Here is a 14,603-nt window from a genome sequence, read left to right on the forward strand (position 1 = left end):
CTTGAAGCTCAAAAAAAAAAAAGCCAATGAATATCGTTGTATACAACAGCGAGCGTTGATGAGAGAACATGCATAGTTGAAAGCTGCGTATGAGTCCTGGACGCGAATAGTGCGCACCGAAATATCTGACAAGAGAGTTTGTCAGCGTTGGCGATTAAAGGTTATCTCATAAAGTGTTCGTGTAGTGTTTCGCAGCAATTACCATGATTACTTTCCACCAAATGTGGCACAATATAACAACAGCTTATTCGTTTGGATCAATGATTACAACTTACCCCTCATAGGTGAGTTTGCATGCCCTTCAAACCAACCTGCACATATAAGAGTGCTGGTTGGACGCAAACGGAGTTCCTGCCTTTTAAGCACTGTCGCAGTAAAAAAAAAAAAGAAGTGGAAGTAAGGTAGACGAACAAAAAGTTCTCCGTCGAGCCGGATTCGAACCAGCGACCTATGGATGTCCGTGTTGGGCGAGCCTCTACAGTCCACCGCTCTACCAACTGAGCTATCGACGGAACTGAAAGCAGCTCGCGCCCTACGCGCCTGGACAACCGTCGTGCACCCCGTGACCCACTTTGCACCGAGGCGTTGGTACGTGCATGACGCCAAACTGGTTCAGCCGTAGCACGGGGATGGTGCGCGCGAATGAACGCGCATTTGAACTTGCGCTCGCGGTTATGTCACAGTGACAAGGGAGACCTAGCGCTGCCAATGTTCGGTCTTCTGAGAAATTATATATAGCACTTCGAATTATTCTGCGACATGTAACTGATTCATTAATAATTTCTATTTTCGGTTCAGTTGTGCTCTCAAATATTTGAGTAGTTAGGAGCTTTGCGTTTACGATTAATTCATTTCGCCCCATAGCACAGAGCGGCTAAAGAGATTGTGAAGTTTTCGTGTGTACGTGTCGCCAAATCTGGATAATGTTCGGTTACTCCTCACTTACCGTGCATAATCACTTATTTCTTTTAATGTAGGTATTTTTTTGACGTTGTAAGCAAGAGTTCTTGTTTGAAACATTACGAAAAACATCGAATGGCAGAGAGCAGCAGCTAAACGAGATCAACTGTGGTAATACGACGAAGCTGTGAAGAAAACTGATCTTTATGGATGTTAATATCCGTATTAACGAAGTTGCTCGAAGCCGGAAGGACAATGTTTAGGCAAATACACGCACAGTCCATCATTCCATTATCCTAACGTTGGCTGAGCGGCCTCTATGGCGACGCACGCCGACGCTAGCGACACACCTCCATTTTCTTTGCACGAAATTCAGTGCAACTGATGCTTGGATTGGGAAACACTCGCATCCGAGTGGTACTTCCCCCCTCCTTTTCAGAAATATAACATGGTTGGGCGACTCATTTAAGAACGCGGGAACTGATAGCACCCGCTATCATGTGTTTAGGTTGTTTCATATTTCAATTGCGAACGGAAAAAATGGGAACCTGAAGCAATCCGGGTGCCACTAAAAGGAAGAACGTTAAGCGCGTCAGTTGCACGGGTAGAACGTGCGGAGGAAGCGCGCATTCTTCTCGGTAAAGCAGAAGTTATGTTGTCGGACAATCGGCAAGTCCATTTCAATAAAGATCATAGGTTAAATGAAAGCAAAGTTGATCAGCATTTTGAGTAGATCCTGACTATTTCGTCAATTAGACGAAAACGGATTACGCACTTTTGCAAACTGCCGCTGGTGTAACGTTCAACTACGGTAAAATCAACTTATTTAGTTACACTTTACACATACCTTGACGCTACGTACCTGTCTTGAAATCGGGGCACCTAATGCGCAATTTATTTGCCGGTGTAAACACTAGATATGTGGTGCTCGGAAAAAAAAAGGAAACGGCTTCACATTGTAGCACATTTCTAGAACTGTACACTTTGTAGACTTGAAGCTCTGAAACACTGAAGTTGATCCATGCTCCATTCCCCCCCCCTCCCCCCAATCCGAACAATTTCATTTCCAACGCAAAAATTGGGGGTTCGCACCAGTTCATTCGTTCTAAAAAAGAAAAAGAAAAAAAATGCGCACGAACGTTTTGAGTCTCAAGCGATACTTGCCTTTTGTTTATGCAACAAATGTAACTTAAACCATTTGACTGAGCTGCTGCCTAATGAGGATATTTGCCCATTGCTGTTGATGCCCGAAATAGTGGACTATTTTGGTTTTATCTATATGGTTAGGCTGCGGCCCGAAGTCAGATCTGAAATTTTATTCGTCAGCCCGGGCTTGCATGGTGGAAATTCTGTGAAGTAAGGACAGCGACCCGCCGTGGAGGCCGAGTGGCTGAGGGCGTTGCGCTGCGAAGCTCGAGTTCGTGAGCTGCTTTCCCGGCCGCTGCGGCCGCATTTCGCTGGGGAAAGTGGAATTAAAACACTCACGCACTCCGGAGCATCCAACGACGGTGTGTTTCATAATATAGTCATTTTGGCACTTACATATCCAGAATGTATTGTTAAATTAATAATTCGTTACATAATTAAGGCATGCAGTGACTGTTCTCCTCACGGGACAGAGCTTCAAGCAGTGTACAATGAGCATGCAGTGCACGGTAATGGCATCTTCAAATGCCAGAATCAAGGAAAACTTTGCTACAGAAATGCGATGTTCTCGAGGAGGCGCTAAAGCACCATATGACGTCCCGTGGTCGTAGACCTGCAACGCTGTAGTAGAGCGGTACAGTTTCGTTGCACCACTGGGAGAGCGCGCACGCTACATCGTCAATCAATCAATCAATCAATCAATCAATCAATCAATCAATCAATCAATCAATCAATCAATCAATCAATCAATCAATCAATCAATCAATCAATCAATCAATCAATCAATCAATCTGTTTTGTTCTCGCAGCAAGATACACTGTGCAACAAAAATTTGGTGGCTTAAAGAAAAGATCCGTGTCAGGCGAGTCGACGACTCCGCGAAAAAGACGTAATCTGAGTCAGCTCGTGATTACCGTGAGTGGTCTTATCCCGATAAAAACGATAAAAAAATAAAGTGCTCTACCGCACCCTTCTATATATATATATATATATATATATATATCATCATCATTGTCAGCCTGGTTACGCCCACTGCAGGGCAAAGGCCTCTCCCATACTTCTCCAACTGCCCCGGTCATGTACTAATTGTGGCCATGTTGACCCTCCAAACTTCCTAATCTCATCTGCCCACCTAACTTACTGTCGCCCCCTGCTACGCTTCCCTTCCCTCGGAATCCAGTCCGTAACCCTTAATGACCATCGGTTATCTTCCCTCCTCATTACATGTCCTGCCCATGCCCATTTCTTTTTCTTGATTTCAACTAAGATGTCATTAACGCGCGTTTGTTCGCTCACCCAATCTGCTCTTTTCTTATCCCTTAACGTTACACCTATCATTTTTCTTTCCATTAACCGTTGCGTCGTCCTCAATTTCAGCAGAACCCTTTTCGTAAGCCTCCAGGTTTCTGCCCCGTACGTGAGTACTGGTAAGACACAGCTGTCATAAACTTTTCTCTTGAGGCATAATGGCAACCTGCTGTTCATGATCTCAGAATGCCTGCCAAACGCACCCCAGCCCATTCTTATTCTTCTGATTATTTCACTCTCATGATCCGGATCAGCAGTCACTACCTGTCCTAAGTAGATGTATTCCCTTACCACTTCCAGTGCCTCGCTACCTATCGTAAACTGCTGTTCCCTTCCGAGACTGTTAAACATTACCTTAGTTTTCTGCAGATTAATTTTTAGTCCCACCCTTCTGCTCTGCCTCTCCAGGTCAGTGAGCATGCATTGCAGTTGGTCCCCTGAGTTACTAAGCAACGCAATATCATCAGCGAAGCGAAGTTACTAAGGTATTCTCCATTTACTCTTATCCCCAATTCTTCCCAATCCAGGTCTCTGAGTACCTCCTGTAAACATCCTGCGAATAGCATTGGGGAGATCGTATCTCCTTGCCTGACGCCTTTCTTTATAGGGATTTTGTTGCTTTCTTTATGGAGGACTACAGTGGCTGTGGAGCCGCTATAGATATCTTTCAGTATTTTTACGTACGGCTCGTCTACACCCTGATTCCGCAATGCCTCCATGACTGCTGCGGTTTCGACTGAATCAAACGCTTTCTCATAATCAATGCAAGCTATATATAATCGTTGGTTATATTCCGCACATTTCTCTATCACCTGATTGATAGTGTGAATATGATCTATTGTTGAGTAGCCTTTACGGAATCCTGCCTGGTCCTTTGGTTGACGGAAGCCTAAGGTGTTCCTGATTCTATTTGCAATTACCTTAGTAAATACTTTGTAGGCAACGGACAGTAAGCTGATCGGTCTATAATTTTTCAAGTCTTTGGCGTCCCCTTTCTTATGGATTAGGATTATGTTAGCGTTCTTCCAAGATTCCGGTACGCTCGAGGTCATGAGGCATTGTGTATACAGGGTGGCCAGTTTTTCTAGAACAATCTGCCCACCGTCCTTCAACAAATCTGCTGTTACCTGATCCTCCCCAGCTGCCTTCCCCCTTTGCATAGCTGCCAAGGCTTTCCTTACTTCTTCCGGCGTTACTTGTGGGATTTCGAATTCCTCTAGACTATTCTCTCTTCCATCATCATCGTGGGTTCCACTCGTACTGTATAAATCTCTATAGAACTCCTCAGCCACTTGAACTATCTCATCCATATTAGTAATGATATTGCCGGCTTTGTCTCTTAACGCATACATCTGATTCTTGCCAATTCCTAGTTTCTTCTTCTCTGCTTTTAGGCTTCCTCCGTTCCTGAGAGCTTGTTCAATTCTATCCATATTATACTTTCTTATGTCAGCTGTCTTACGCTTGTTGATTAACTTCGAAAGTTCTGCCAGTTCTATTCTAACTGTAGGGTTAGAGGCTTTCATACATTGGCGTTTCTTGATCAGATCTTTCGTCTCCTGCGATAGCTTACTGGTATCCTGTCTAATAGAGTTACCGCCGACTTCTATTGCACACTCCTTAATGATGCCCACAAGATTGTCGTTCATTGCTTCAACACTAAGGTCCTCTTCCTGAGTTAAAGCCGAATACCTGTTCTGTAGCTTGATCTGGAATTCCTCTATTTTCCCTCTTACCGCTAACTCATTGAGGCTTCTTATGTACCAGTTTCTTCCGTTCTCTCCTCAAGTCTAGGCTAATTCGAGTTCTTACCATCCTGTGGTCACTGCAGCGCACCTTACCGAGCACGTCCACATCTTGTATGATGCCAGGGTTAGCGCAGAGTATGAAGTCTATTTCATTTCTAGTCTCGCCGTTCGGGCTCCTCCACGTCCACTTTCGGCTATCCCGCTTGCGGAAGAAGGTATTCATTATCCGCATATTATTCTGTTCCGCAAACTCTACTAATAACTCTCCCCTGCTATTCCTAGTGCCTATGCCGTATTCTCCCACTGCCTTGTCTCCAGCCTGCTTCTTGCCTACCTTGGCATTGAAATCGCCCATCAATATATGTATATATAAATTGTACTGAAGAAGAACGAGCAATAGGCACTGCTTAGAGAAAGACGACGATAGCGAGTGGTTGGAAGCCTTGTGCCTGTGTTGCCGAAGCTGTACGTCCTCTCGCTGCGGTGCTCTGCCATCTGAGCGTTTTAGCAATCGAATTATAACGCCTCTTGACATTTGGTGGAGGTGCGGGGCCCTTCCCAAACCTGGAACTCCGCAGCCGGACGCTCCCTACCGTTTCTGCCATGCCTCAGGACGCCGCGCAGCCCGATCCTCCCCTGGCATCGCCTGTCGTCTGCTCCGGTGCTCTACGCCAACGAGATCCTCCGGTATTCACCGGCAACGACGACCATGACGTGGAGGATTGGCTCTCGTCATACGATCGCGTGAGTGCGCATAACAAATGGGATAACAAAGCTAAACTGACTAACGTCATCTTCTATCTTTCTGGAGTCGCTAATCTCTGGTTCCGGAATCACGAATCCAACCTTTCCACCTGGACAGTATTTACCCATTCTTTCCAAGAAGTCTTCAGTCGCCCTGCTGTGCGCAAGCTTCGCGCAGAACAACGCTTGCGTAGTCGCGCTCAGCCAAAGGGTGAAAACTTCACAGGCTACATTGAGGACGTAGTTGACTTTGGCGGCGCATTAATCCCGCCATGCCCGACTCTGAAAAGACCAAGAATGTCATGAAGGGCATAGAGGATGACGCCTTCCAAATGCTCTTGGCGAAAAATCCTCAAACGATTGACGAGGTCATTACACTGTGCCAGAGCTACGATGAGCTCCGCAAACAACGCCTTACTACGCGCCGAGCTGCCGCGCCCGACGACACGATTTCGACTTTAACTGACACTTCCAGTGCTGCTCCCGCCCACTCTTCGTTCCTCGACCAAATCAAGCAATTCGTTCGCGAAGAAGTCGCGCGCCAGCTGTAACTGCTGCCTGCTACCTAGTCGTCTGAGTACTCTTTGTCCCCGGAACTCCGACGCGTCATCCACGAACAAGTCAGCGACGCACTATACCTCTCGCTAATCAGCCGCCCTCAGCGCCGGTTCCGCTCACGTACGCTGCCGTCGTCGCCAGGCCAAGACCACCGCCGGAAGTTACGCAGTGCCCCTCCACAAGTGGCTTCTACGCCTCGCCTTCTCCAGCTGCGAACTACTTGCCCAGAAGCGGCTTCTGCGCGCCTCCGCAGCCCCTACGCCCAGCCCAAAACAGTGCACCGCTACCTAGGCCCCCTGTTGATAATCCGTGGCGTACCCAAGACAACCGGCCGACCTGCTTCGCGTGTGGCTTTGCTGGCCACGTGGCACGGTTCTGCCGCCGGCGGGGTTGGTATCCTCCCGATACTGCGAGATGTCAAGGGAATGCTCTTGACTCCCAGTCCCGCTATTCACCACCAGTTCCGCACCAGTTATATATATATTGTTACATAGGAAGACGCCAATGAAAAGCTATATACAAGTATATTTACAACGTATTACGCCGCACTTGGCCAAGAGGCAACAGCCCGCGCTAGCCTCCAATTGTCGTCGTCGTCTTCTTAGTGCTCGCCTCTTCGTCATTGGTAATACTATTTCCGTAGCACTACCCCCGGCGGCAAAAGCGCCGTCCCGGAGCGACTAAAGGCCGGACTCGGAAGCAGTGTAGTAGGCCTTGAGCCTACTGACGTGCACGACATCACTAGATGCCAGAATAGATGACGTGGTTGAGCTCACAGGAGCAATTTCGTACGTCACAGGCCTCACCTGGCGCAGCACGCGGTAGGGCCCTGTGTATCGCGAAAGGAGCTTTTGTGAAAGTCCAACGTGACGAGAGGGCGACCACAAGAGCACGAGCGCACCAGGCAAAAACTGCACGTCACGGTGGCGGGCGTTGTACTGACGCTGCTGAGTGGTTTGCGAGTCCGTCAGTCGAGCACGGGCAAGCTGGCGTGCATGGTCGGCGAGGGCGATGGCGTCGCGCGCATACTCGCTTGTTGAGATCGAAGCATGAGGAAGTGCCGTGTCAAGGGGCAAGGTCGGTTCGTGACCGTAGAGTAGATAAAAGGGAGAAAATCCGGCGGTGTCGTGCCTGGAAGAATTATAAGCAAATGTGACGTAAGGAAGGGCAATGTCCCAGTCGTGGTGGTCTTTGGAAACGTACTTGGACAGCATATCGGTAAGAGTACGGTTTAACCGCTCTGTCAGGCCATTGCTTTGAGGATGGTATGAGGTAGTCAGCTTGTGTTGAGTGGAGCAGGAACGTACAATGTCGGCGATAACTTTCGAGAGGAAGTTGCGACCACGGTCAGTGAGCAGCTGTCGCGGGGCGCCATGAAGTAAGATAATGTCACGCAAGAGAAAGTCCGCGACGTCAGTGGCGCAACTGGTAGGGAGAGCCCGCGTGATAGGGTATCGGGTGGCGTAATCAGTTGCGACGGCTACCCATTTTTTCGCGGAGGATGACGTGGGAAAGGGACCGAGGAGGTCTAATCTAACACGAAAGAATGGTTCCACAGGGACAGTGATCGGCTGGAGATGACCGGCAGGTAGCACCTGAGGTGTTTTCCCACGCTGGCAGGTATCACAGGCAGCAACATAGCGTCGGACGGAGCGAGCGAGACCAGGCCAATAGAAGTGGCGGCGGACGCGGTCGTACGTGCGGGTTACGTCAAGATGTCCTGCAGTAGGTGCGTCATGCATCTCAAAGAGCACAGTCTCTCGTAGATGTTTTGGCACGACAAGAAGATCAGATCCGTCAGGGAGGAAGTTCCTTCGGTACAGAATGCTGCCCTGGAGGACATAGCGGCGAACGGACGCGTCGGTAGGTGTAGAGCGCCGACGCTCGATGAGTGCTCGCAGCGGTAGGTCTCGGTACTGCTCATCGGCGATGTTAGCGAAGGCAGACACAGAGAAAATGCCGTTGGCGGTACTACTGTCGGCGTCGTCAGGCTCGTCTACCGGGTAACGAGACAGGCAGTCAGCGTCCTTGTGTAGTCGGCCAGATTTGTAGGTGACAGTATATGAATATTCTTGGAGGCGTAAGGCCCAGCGACCAAGTCTTCTTGTAGGATCTTTCAGCGAGCATAACCAGCAAAGCGCGTGATGGGTCTGTGACAACGGAAAAGGGTCGGCCATATAAGTATGGGCGGAACTTCGTGACCGCCCAAACTGGGGCCAGACACTCACGCTAAGTGATGGAATAGTTGCGCTCCGCGGGCGAGAGGAGCCTGCTGGCGTAAGCGATAACACGGTCGTTGCCGCGCTGGCGTTGTGCCAGTACTGCGCCAATTTCATGACCGCTGGCATCAGTAAGGACTTCGGTAGGCGCAGAAGGATCGAAATGGGCCAGAACGGCAGGCGTTGTGAGAAGGTCGATTAGATGCGAGAATGCAGAGGCCTCGTTATGGCCCCACTGGAAAGGGGCGTCTTTCTTCAAAAGCTCGGTTAGTGGTCGTGTTATGGCCGCGAAATTTTTCAAGAAACGGTGGAAGTAGGAACAAAGGCCGATGAAGCTGCGCACATCCTTGACGCACTTCGGAACAGGGAAGTGCGTAACAGCATGGATCTTGCCTGGGTCCGGTTGCACTCCGTTCGCATCAACGAGATGCCCAAGGACGGTAATCTGGCGACGGCCGAATTGGCACTTCGATGCGTTCATTTGCAGACCGGCGCGACGAAAAACGTCCAGGACTGCCGAGAGGCGCTCGAGGTGCGTAGCGAACGTTGGGGAGAGTACTATGACGTCGTCCAAGTAGCACAGGCATGTGGACCATTTGAAACTGTGAAGAAGGGAGTCCATCATGCGTTCAAAAGTGGCAGGAGCGTTACATAGACCGAACGGCATCACTTTGAATTGATAAAGACCGTCCGGAGTTACAAAAGCAGTCTTCTCAAGGTCGAGATCGTCCACGGCAATCTGCCAGTAGCCGGAGCGGAGGTCAATAGAGGAGAAGTAGCGAGCACCATGGAGGCAGTCAAGGGCGTCATCGATCCGAGGTAGGGGATACACGTCCTTTTTCGTAACCCTGTTAAGGTGCCGATAATCCACGCAAAAGCGCCATGAGCCATCCTTCTTTTTTACCAGTACAACAGGTGACGCCCATGGACTACATCACGGTTCTATGATGTTCTTGGCAAGCATTTTGCGAACTTCTGCGTGAATAACTTGACGCTCAGCCGGTGACACTCGATACGGGCGGCGATGAATAGGAGGGGCGTCGCCAGTATTAATGCGATGTTTAACAGCTGTAGTTTGGGCCAAAGGACGATCGTTAAAGTAAAAATTATCGTGGTAGGAAAACAGAACGCGGTAGAGCTCACGAGCGTGATCGGAGGGCATGTCGGGCGCAAACATTTTCTGTAAGTTGGCGATGGTACAGGTTGCCGACTGCGATGGTAGAGGAGGATCGGATGAATTGTCGTCTACTGCAATAGATGCTACTGAGCGATCCTCGAATGAGCAAAGCTGGGCCAGAGACACCCCGCGTGGCAGCACTTGTGTCGTCAAGCCAAAATTGACCACTGGCAGGCAGACGCAATTCACCGTAATAGATAAAACTGTATGAGGTACTGTGATCCCGTGTGAAAGGAGGACGTCTCGCATAGGAGCCGCGATGTTAGTGACCGTCAGGGACTGGTGGGGATGACACGAAGTCAACGTAAGTCAGTGCCGAAGGCGGCAAGCGAACGAAGTCGACGGAACTGAGGCTACTGGGGTGTGGTTCAGCGGGACCCAGAACCGGCAGGTCAAGGCGGAGAGTACTGGCGGAACAATCAATGAGAGCAGAATGTGCGGAAAGGAAGTCTAAGCAGACGGTGATGTCGTGCGGACAGTGGGCGATGATTCTGAATAGCCCGATAGTGGAGCGATTGGCGAATGAGACGCGGGTGGCACACATACCAATTACGGGGGCTGTTCCGCCATCGGCGACACGGACAACAGGCGTCGTGGCGGGCATGGTTATTTTCCTCAGCCGGTTACGAAGGTCAGCGCTCATTACCGACAAATGGGCCCAATGTCTACAAGAGCAAATACAGAAACACCGTCGAATCGCACATCAAGAAGTTTCAGATGAGTATGCAACGTCAGTGGAGGATTCGGCGGCGTAGGGAGCAATGCAGCGGCACCTCGAGGCGCTGCATCGTTTAGTTTTCCGGCTGGGAGCGGCGTCCGAAGGGAGTCGGCGAAAAGGAGCGACGGGGCTGGGAAGAGCGAGATTGTCGTCGTTGGGGCGAAGGCGAATGCGAATAGGGGCGGTTTGGCGCAGGAGAATCAGTGGCGGCATTATCAGAGCGTGCGACATAGGTAACGAGAAGGGCCACCAGAGGGGCGAGAGTGGTCAGTATAAGTAGACTGGGTCGGGGAACACCAGCGACTGCGACAGTGCTGAGAAATGTGCCCGATTCGACGGCAGTGAAAAGAAATGGGCTTGTCGTCAGCAGTGCGCCATTCAGATGGGTTGCGGAAACGAGGTGGGTAATAAGATGCGGGACGGGGCAGAATCGATGAAGCCGGGTGGTTATCAGGGCGATGGGCCACGCAGATGGTTTGAAGACCCATGTTTGCGAATTCCTGGCGGACAACTGTCTGGATCAGGGAAACCGTGATTGCAGGTGCGTTGGAGGGGTTGAAGTCGAAAGCAGCCGGATAGGTGGCCTCGATCTCACGCCGGACGATCCGGGTAACATCGCCAGTGTTGGTGGGACGAGGAACGTCGGCACAGGAAGATGTCGCTGGGGTGTTGGGCAGACGGGCAAACTGCTGGTCAATGCGTCGGCTTTTTTCGAGTTCCAGGCGGTGGCACTCTTTCATAACTGCATCCATAGTCACCACGTTGTTGAAAACGAGCAAGTTGAAGGCGTCATCAGCAATGCCTTTGAGGATGTGGGAGACCTTGTCGGACTCAGTCATATGTGCGTCAACTTTGCGGCACAGAGCCAAGACGTCCTGAATGTACGTGACGTAGGGCTCCGTTGACGTCTGCACGCGGCCGGATAACGCCTTCTGCGTGGCAAGTTGGTGACCGCATGGGTTGCCGAACAAGTCTCGGAGCTTTCGCTTAAGCGAATCCCAACTGATGAGCTCATCTTCGTGCGTCCAAAACCAAACCCGAGGTGTGCCACCGAGGTAAAAGACTGCGTTGGCGAGCATGATAGTAGGGTCCCACCGGTTATTGACAATGACAATGACAATGACAATGGTGTTTATTTGCATCAGTACATGACGCGAGGGGCATGCAGAAAAAGCTGCCACATGGACAGCTTGACGAAGCCGCAGGCCCCCGCATTAGCGTTTGCGCGGCGTTAGCGAGCACATAGGTAGTACATCATTGGTTACATATGTCCTTTACACAATATTGAGCATCGCGAACCATGCGAAGCAAATGAAAAAAAAAAAGATGTGCTCTAACAGGTCACAGTAACAAACAACTCTAACCAATAAGGATAAAGAACAATGATAGGCACAACGGTATGGCAACTGTTTAAAAAAAAAAAAAACACGAGGGTGAGAAAGATATAATAACACAAGCTGTAACAATAACATTTCTCATACAAACTAAACCAATGAAAAACCAGGAATATAAGCTATACAATGGGACTAGTTGTTTTCGATAAGGAACAATTTGCGAACTCCAGGGAAGCCATCTAGTGCAGGCAGAAATAACTATACAGAGCTTTAAAAGAGGTATTTTCCAATCCAGTGGTTTCGGTGTGTAACTTATTCAGTAACCTTGGCAGGTTGTTACGAATAGTTTGTTGTCCGTATGTCGTTCTGACGATTTCTACTTTCCAAAACTCTCTGGACCTTGTCGTATATGCTGTAATGTTGATTTTTAAATCCGCTAGTGTTCTTGGAAACCTGGCTCCATTTTTTATTTCTTGTTTGTATGCTCTACAGAATCGATAATCGTACATACTGGCAATTGGCATTACATTGTATTTTATAAAAAAATCACGTGTATGAACATACTTTGGAACATTTTCTTCGACTCGGCTGACGTGTTCGTACAGGCTGATCCAATCATCGACGTCTTCCCCATCTTTGCCCGATAATACGCTAGGATCACGGGTAGCGGGGAGAGCAATGTAGGTCGTCGAAGTCGCAGCAGGAGTCGGGGCCGGCGGAGTCGAGTTGTCACCGGGAGCCATGAAGGAAGGCTCGACGTACCGTCCACATCGAAGCTCCGGGACGAGGTACAGGGAACGTCCACCTTCACCAGATATGTTACGTAGGAAGACGCAGACGAAAAACTATATACAAGTGTACTTACAAGGGAATACGCCGCACTTGGCCAAGAGGCAACAGCCCGCGCTAGCCTCCAATCGTCGTCGTCGTCGTCATCGTCTTCGTCTTCTCACTGCTCGTCTCTTCGTCATTGTAAACACTGCTCCGTAGCAGTATCGTGGCCGAAATCATAAACCAGCTGTGACGCAAACAAAAACAAGAAGAATATTTCTGCAAAAATGTGGTGGACTGTTCTTGTTTCCATTTAATAATAGATGCATTCCGGCAGTATCACGAGAGTTATGCAACACAACTGTGCAGTGCTGGGGCCCTCAGTCCCCAGCAGCTGCGAAGCAACTGACCACGGCGGCGGTCAGACCTTCGACGCTGCAGATGGTGCTAAGAATCCCTGGCTCCGGACAGGCCGCCATTGGAATATGAACTTGGCAACGTTTAACGCTAGAACGTTATCTAGTGAGGCGAGTCTAGCAGTGCTATTGGAGGAATTAGAGGGCAGTAAATAGGATATAATAGGGCTCAGTGAAGTTAGGAGGCCAAAAGAAGCATATAGAGTGCTAAAAAGCGGGCACGTCCTGTGCTACCGGGGCTTAGCGGAGAGACGAGAACTAGGAGTCGGATTCCTGATTAATAAGAACATAGCTGGTAACATACAGGAATTCTATAGCATTAACGAGAGGGTGGCAGGTCTTGTTCTGAAACTTAATAAGAGGTACAAAATGAAGGTTATACAGGTCTACGCCCCTACATCCAGTCATGATGACCAGGAAGTCGAAAGCTTCTATGAAGACGTGGAATCGGCGATGGGTAAAGTCAAAACAAAATACACTATACTGTTGGGCGACTTCAATGCCAAGGTAGGCAAGAAGCAGGCTGGAGAGAAGGCAGTGGGGGAATATGGCATAGACACTAGGAACAGCAGGGGAGAGTTATTAGTAGAGTTTGCGGAACAGAATAATATGCGGATAATGAATACCTTCTTCCGCAAACGAGGAGGAGCCCGGACGGCGAGACTAGAAATGAAATAGACTTCATACTCTGCGCTAACCCTGGCGTCATACAATATGTGGACGTGCTCAGCAAGGTGCGCTGCAGTGACCATAGGATGGTAAGAACTCGAATTAGCCTAGACCTGAGGAGGGAACGGAAGCAACTGGTACATAAGAAGTCGATCAATGAGTTAGCGGTAAGAGGGAAAATAGAGGAATTCCTGATCCAGCTACAGAACAGGTATTCGGCTTTGACTCAGGAAGAGGACCTTAGTGTTGAAGCAATGAACGACAATCTTGTGGGCATCATTAAGGAGTGTGCAATAGAAGTCGGTGGTAACTCCGTTAGACAGGATACCAGTAAGCTATCGCAGGAGACGAAAGATCTGATCAAGAAACGCCAATGTATGAAAGCCTCTAAGCCTACAGCTAGAATAGAACTGGCAGAACTTTCGAAGTTAATCAACAAGCGTAAGACAGATGACATAAGGAAGTATCACATGGATAGAATTGAACATGTTCTCAGGAACGGAGGAAACCTAAAAGCAGTGAAGAAGAAACTAGGTATTGGGAAGAATCAGATGTATGCGTTAAGAGACAAAGCCGGCAATATCATTACTAATATGGATGAGATAGTTCAAGTGGCTGAGGAGTTCTATAGAGATTTATACAGTACCAGTGGCACCCACGACGATCATGGAATAGAGAATAGCCTAGAGGAATTCGAAATCCCACAGGTAACACCGGAAGAAGTAAAGAAAGCCTTGGGAGCTATGCAAAGGGGGAAGGCAGCTGGGGAGGATCAGGTAACAGCAGATTTGTTGAAGGATGGTAGGCAGATTGTTCTAGAGAAACTGGCCACCCTGTATACGCAATGCCTCAGGACTTCGAGCGTACCGGAATCTTGGAAAAACGCTAACATAAT

General features: G+C 49.2%; 1 non-coding gene across 1 annotated transcript; it reads right to left on the reverse strand.

Moving 5' to 3' along the window:
• Positions 1 to 420: 420 nt before the first annotated feature.
• TRNAY-GUA (transfer RNA tyrosine (anticodon GUA)) lies at positions 421 to 512 on the reverse strand. The gene is given in 2 exon segments: positions 421 to 456; positions 476 to 512. It is a non-coding gene; the product is annotated as a tRNA-Tyr (tRNA).
• Between the last annotated feature and the right edge of the window lie 14,091 nt (positions 513 to 14,603).

This window comes from Dermacentor andersoni, chromosome 6 (assembly GCF_023375885.2).
Source record: "Dermacentor andersoni chromosome 6, qqDerAnde1_hic_scaffold, whole genome shotgun sequence".
In the NCBI taxonomy this organism is placed as follows: domain Eukaryota; kingdom Metazoa; phylum Arthropoda; class Arachnida; order Ixodida; family Ixodidae; genus Dermacentor; species Dermacentor andersoni.